General features: G+C 37.7%; 1 long non-coding RNA gene across 1 annotated transcript; it reads left to right on the forward strand.

Moving 5' to 3' along the window:
* The first annotated feature begins 3686 nt into the window (after positions 1-3686).
* Positions 3687-6204, forward strand: LOC126913124 (uncharacterized). The gene is made up of 3 exons (XR_007707683.1): positions 3687-3779; positions 4534-4721; positions 5955-6204. It is a non-coding gene; the product is annotated as an uncharacterized LOC126913124 (long non-coding RNA).
* Positions 6205-6531: the final 327 nt, after the last annotated feature.

The raw sequence follows: 6531 nt of genomic DNA on the forward strand, positions 1-6531 counted from the left end.
TTGCAGGCTAATTAGCGATAACAATAGAACACGACTTATTTTCATTGATACAGGGACACTCAGGGCCCACTCAGACTCCCACCAAGCTTAGTTGTAAGACTCCCACTAACATTAATAGGCATTGAAGCTGGTCTCCACTGTGAATCAACCAATTCTGTGAACTATCAAGCACATAAGCAAGCACAAGGGGAAGGAAAAAAAAAAAAAGCTAGAATATCACAGAATGTACTTTGTTCATTTATTTTGACAAGACTAGTTTAAATAATTTATGAAACTTCATAGTAACACTAATGAATTTAGCGTTCAAGTAATAAAGACTTGATAATGTGGGGTCTTCATTATAACATTCTGCCACTAAGCCTTTGATTAAAAGATTAAAAGAGCTGAAGCCTCCATTTCATTTATTTCTCTATTTTGATAAGTTTATTTTGTTTGTAGATTAGTAAATTGATAATTTTCTATTGAATGTACTGCCCCTGGCTGTGTTACATGAGACTTGACACCCCAAGACCGCATCCAATACATCATTTTAAATGCTCATAGTGAATGCTCTTTCTACTCAACTGCAGTCTAGAAGATAATATGAGATGTCTACATTTCTTGGAAAAAAAAAAAAAAAGTCTATTTCTAACTGTCTTACCAAGTGAGTAAGCTGTGCCTTTTCTCTCTCTCTTTCTGGTCCCCAAAATCTGTATCCCTCTATGCACAGTGGCATAGAACTGGGTAGAATCGGCAACAATGATGATGAAGACAATAACCTGATGCTTAAGACATTTGCATGGACTATGAGTATATAGCGCTTCAGAGTCTTATGGCTAAATGGAATGGCACAACTGTGACAATGTATTCCCTAATTTTGTCTGTCAGAATATTAGCAATGGTCTCCTCAATATATGACATGCCTTTTAAAAAAGATCAAAAGCCATTTAAAACAGTTAAGAAACAAGTTTCTAAACCTGGTAACTTTCAAAATAATTAATTGTTTCTGTAACTGATCTTCTTAGAGATCTGTTCTTTATAAAAACGGATTAAAAAGCTAGCACATACTTGCCCCTATTTAAATCAGTGGGCATTCTCTGTGTTTAGATGACAAACCAAATTCATTTGTACTAAACAGACAGCACTTACATGGGAGCTAATGTGTTAACTGTGAAAGCATCTGCTCAAAAGCACATCTGTAATGATGACTGTAAGCTTCTAATAAGTGAAAGAACTGTAAAAGTAAATGATCCATACATGTTCTTGAAGGAACCCTGCTGTCATTAAGATCGGCCTCTGCATGGATACATCAATAGTATAGTTACAAATTCTGTTGCAGATCACTTCATCTTCTAGGTTATGTGACAGAGAAAGACAGAACTTATCCTGGAGTGTATTATAAAATGATTTCACAGAGGAAGTCATCACCCATCTAGATTTCTAAGGGAGAAAAAAAGAAAAAACATCCCTGTAGTTCTGTAATCCACCATTATAATAGCCATAATTATGTACATACAGAGATTGTATTAATGAGCTATTTCTGTACACAATCATAAGATTCTAGCTTAGAACAGTACTAAACAGTAGTCACTATATACAAATGGTATATTTTTGTCACATGATCAGTTTTTGAGGGGAAAAATATGTTGACAACTCTAGAGGTTTTTCATCACTGAAAAGTTCTGTAGGAAAAATGAAGACAGCCAATTTTTCTATTAATTCTGGAAACCTTTTGTCTTAGGACTTTTCAAAAATTTTGGAATTTCGCAGTTTGGTATTTTTTTTTATTTTACTTGGATTTTTTTTTTCCTAAGTGGATGTTATTATTTATTTTATTTTGTAGTAGATTGCTAAAGCAATATGTTACTGGCCCTACCAGATGCATTGCGATGGTTAAGACACTGATTTTATTTTTTAAAACATTAAGAATCGTCCTCTTGCTGAATTTTTATACTTTTTTTTTCTGTTTCTGTTTTAATAGAAGGGTTGGCATTTATGATATTTATGAAATTTTAAACAGATGCTGTTAAATGTGTCAATATCTTATTATGACCATAAACTGCTATAGGCAAGTAAAATTATGACAAACTGACAAGAAATGCAGATAGAGACATATTGTCAAAGCAAAGGTTTTGCAGGGTTCATATGGGGCATCTAATTGTAAGAACTCTCAAATATATTATAGAGTGCTGTATCATAAAACGAGGTCTCATTCTGCATCTGGTGGAAGAATTAGCAAGCAAGTGCTGATGTGAGCATTCTTGTTGAATTGGTCTGCAGTATTCACTTTGGATGGGATTCAAGTCACTTATCTGCAACCATTTAAAAGTTAAACTACTAGTCTAAGCAAGTTATCTAAGCGCCCACAAATAGCAGTAAAGGGATGAATACCAACATATGGGGATTCATCACAGCCTAAAATAATTGTCTACCATAGGTCAGCTGAATACTTGGGATGTTCTGTCTCCATTCACTGTTGAGGGAGTCTGACAAATACCATTGTCTGCACAGTCCACACTCAAAACAGTCATTGGGTCTCAGGACTTCTACCTACTGTAAATAAAAGTACATAACCAGACATATTATTCTGGGAGGGCTTGGAGTGTTACTTTTGATATTTATTCTCAGTCTCCCTAGAGGTAGAAAATGTGTTGTACACAATCCCTTTTGACATTTACTAATATCTCCACTGATCTTGCTAATTTTACATCTTGAATCATTACTTCAATGAAACTAACAAAGGAAATAGAATAGTTACCTAAGTCAGATCCTAAATGCCGTGTATCTTTCTCTGGTGGAGTGAGAGCCACAGGGATCTACAGTCTGATTCCTGCATACCTGCATCTTCAGGATGGATCATTCTTTGTGACTATGAAACATTAATATCACAGCTGTATTTTGTATTGTACATAGATATATGTTGTGAACCAACAGTTTGCCGTAAGATCTTTGACAAAGAGACAATAACTCCAAAATATACAAATAAGTGTGCATGTCACATTTTACAATGCAACACCCTACACAGAACTGGACTAGGAACAGTTCTTCTTAGGAAAATTACTGAGGTTTCAAAGATTTCTGCTTGATTTTGAAGAAAAGAGAGAGATCCTGTCCCATGGAAGCAAACTGCAAAAATGCAAATTGCTACAGTTACTGAAGAACACTTGCTGTAAACTGGTATCTTGAACATGTGTTGCCCCTTTGGTGAATTAATCATTCCTGAATCATTCCAATGTCTCCTTCTAACCATTCCAATGTCTCTTTCACTTTCACTTTTTTCTGATTTTACCCAGACTCCTGTTCCAAAGACAGTCCATGTAGCACCCCCCCTCAACTTTCTGCTTTCAGTGGCTTGTGTGCTGCAACAGACTTGCTGTCAGTCAGAAAGAGACTCTGGAAAAGGCGTCTCAGCCTCCAGTCTACCATAACTGGTTATCACAGTAAATGTGTGTGCAAGTGTTGAGAGATTTCCATTTATGAAGCTCCCTAGCCTGTTTTCAAACATGTAGTTCTGAGAGATGTTTAATGCTGACAAGGTCTATGAAGTGCAGTGTGGCATGCAAGTGGAATTGCCTATTTATTTACTAAAATACCTTTCCTCCTATGTCACATACAAATAGAAAGGGACAAGCCTAGCAAAGCTGCCTTACAGATTTAAATAGCCAGTGACCAAGTAGTTGTTGCTTGTCTATTCACTACTGAAAGGAAGCATGCCTCTTGAGAGGCAAACACAATCTCAATTCCAGCTCTATTTTTTATCTTGAAAATAGGCCCATTTACTACCCTCCAAGGACCATGAGGTAAGTACTAACCCAGGAGCAAAGTACTTTTAAAACATTTAATTTCTAACTCTGGATCAGAAGGCACTATAGATGTTTACATTTTGTCTAATGTGGAATAGTTGAGTACTACCAAAGTTTTATAATCCTCGCTAGCCTTTTTCACTTTACTGGAAGGCTATTTGTATCAAACTAATACTTATAAGGGAGAAATATTTGTTTTCCACTCTAACAGTATGTAGATATAACTGCAAATGACAAACATGCTATGAGACTGTACAATAGAAAATAACAAATATCTGTATTTATTTGATAACTTAAAAATATTTTAAATACAATAAATTCCCTTTCTTTTATTTTGACATTTAAAATACGTTTATTTTTCCTTTTCTAGAAAGAATTTCATTTGAGGTCACTTCATTTAAGGGTCTGTTGCCTTTTTCCAGCTTTTAAAAAACATTTTCCCTAAAGGTTGACATTTAAATCTCTAACACTTAAATCACAATATTTATTTTTTTCATATCCACATTACATGTTATGTCAGAAGAGGTTCTGCTGTAATACAATGTAATATGCAAATATTAAGAGGCCATTATTATTTATGTTATGAAGAGATGGTGAACCCTCTGCTACAATCATACTTTTTTTTTGTACATCACTAAAAGAATAGCCAAAAGCAATATTCCCTTAGTATTCAAAATGATGTTGGAGTTTATTACAGAGACACTTTTAAAATGATTTTTGGGTAACATTTGTATTTCCTCCTTATCACTAGATGACAGAAACAAGAATTTCACATATCAGAAAATGTGCATAAGGGAATACCAAGACATTTTGCTCTGACCAGACAGAAACCCTCCTACATCCAATCAAGAGGAAAAGAATAGAAAATGGGGCAGCTGCAGCCCACGTCATCACCCCCTAACAAAAGCAGTACAAAATTCAGTGTAAATGAACATTAAGGTGAGAACATCTCTTTTCTGTGAGCAGAAAGACCAATACCCCTACACGAAAGGAATATATGAATTCCCCTCTACTGATCCTGGGAAAGATGCAGGAGGTCCACAGGAAGGTAGAAGAGGAAGAATGTAGAAGAACAACATAGAACAGTGAGAACAAAAAAGGATTCATCTTGTTACAGTCTGGGCTTTTGACAGCCACTGAAAAATGTGTTTTGTCCATTTGCTTGTTGTACCCTGCTTCTCCAGAAGCTTCCTTTTCTCAGATGGCTTCTGGGACAAGGTAAAACCTTGAAGAATCACCTCCCTTAATTGCAAATAGCTGAAAGCTCAGTTTTTAGTTTGAGCCAGTCACCTCAGCTTTCTTGATACCTCCTATGTCAGTTCATCTCCTCCTGAGATAACCAGCTAAAATAAATAAATTACTCTGCAGTGGTGCCTGTTAGCAGGAGCCTGACTGTCTAGACAAGACAGCTGGCTGTGAGATGGAAACAGGAGAGGAGAGTGATCCCACCCATACTGTTAAAGAGGAGATTGGTGGGTCACAAATGGCCCTGGAAGTGGCCCTGGAAATGGTCTGTGATCTCAGACCAATACATGGACCAGCTGAATGTAACAATGAGACAAACTCCAGGCAAATGAAGGAACTTCACAAATATTTGCCCCTAGATCCTCTTTTGGGGAGCTGCACTGCAGGACATAACTATTTGGTGAGCATCCACTACCTCAAAGCAGTTCATGAATCATGCAGAGAACATACTTAGGACTGAGTTTCAAGTTCCCTGTAAGGTATTTTGGAACAGGGCTCTTATACTCTAAACATTAAGAAGCAGAAAGCAGTTCAGAGAGATCTCTCTCAGCCTTGTTTTCCTGAGGGTCTAAGATGTGGAAACTGAGAATGAGATACAGTAGGGAAAAGAAGTTAATTCTGCCTAATACAAACAAACTAACAAAATTTCTCTGGCACATATATGCATACGTTGACAAGTTGCCATGGACCTTATTGCTGAAAGAAGTATATTTTGCTTTAGAAGCTGCCCTCAGTTTTGGTGGTATCCCTTCATTTGCCTTGCAGGCTACAGCAGAAAGTGATTTTGATGTAATAATATAGAGCTAAACACACAAAAAAAATGCAAGCAATTTCTTTTTTGGATGCCTACATTTACTAAGCAAGTACAGGATGTTTAGCATCTTCCCCTTTGGCTTTATTTATAAGACATTCATTCTCTCTCCACAGGTGAATGAAAACCAAGAGGCTCACACAACCTGTTTACAAATATGTCCTGTTTTTATCTATGATTGCTTCACAGCGCTGCTGTGCTTCTCTGATGTGCTGGACTTCAGTCACAGCCCTGATATAAGCAATGTGTCACTTTCCCAACCAAAGAAAATAGAATTTAAGCAAGCTTGTCAACAGTAGGGCCCAGCAGGCAGGCGAAGCAAGGAATCCAAGAGGGTCAGATTTCTTGGTATTTCTCTGCTAGCACAAAAGATTAGAATATAACATTTCTCGTTTGGCAGAAATAAATCAAATCTGGTAAGTGCAAAGCACCCTCAAAAGTTTATAGTGAGAAGAACGAGGACCTCGCGCGGATCAGCTGCAGCGAGGGCTCCTGGCAGGGAGACAAACGGAGCCAACCCCTAAACCCCGCCCAATAACGCGCCACAGAGCCGCTTGGTCAGAGCCGGAGCCCCAGATCCCTTCCCCCCGAGCAGGCTGGAGCTGTGCTTGTGCCGCCGCGGGCGTTGACGTCCTGAGGGCGGAGCCAGGGGTGACGGCAGCCCACCCCCTCCCTGACGCTATAAAAGCAGTC

This window comes from Cygnus atratus, chromosome 1 (assembly GCF_013377495.2).
Source record: "Cygnus atratus isolate AKBS03 ecotype Queensland, Australia chromosome 1, CAtr_DNAZoo_HiC_assembly, whole genome shotgun sequence".
In the NCBI taxonomy this organism is placed as follows: Eukaryota; Metazoa; Chordata; class Aves; order Anseriformes; family Anatidae; genus Cygnus; species Cygnus atratus.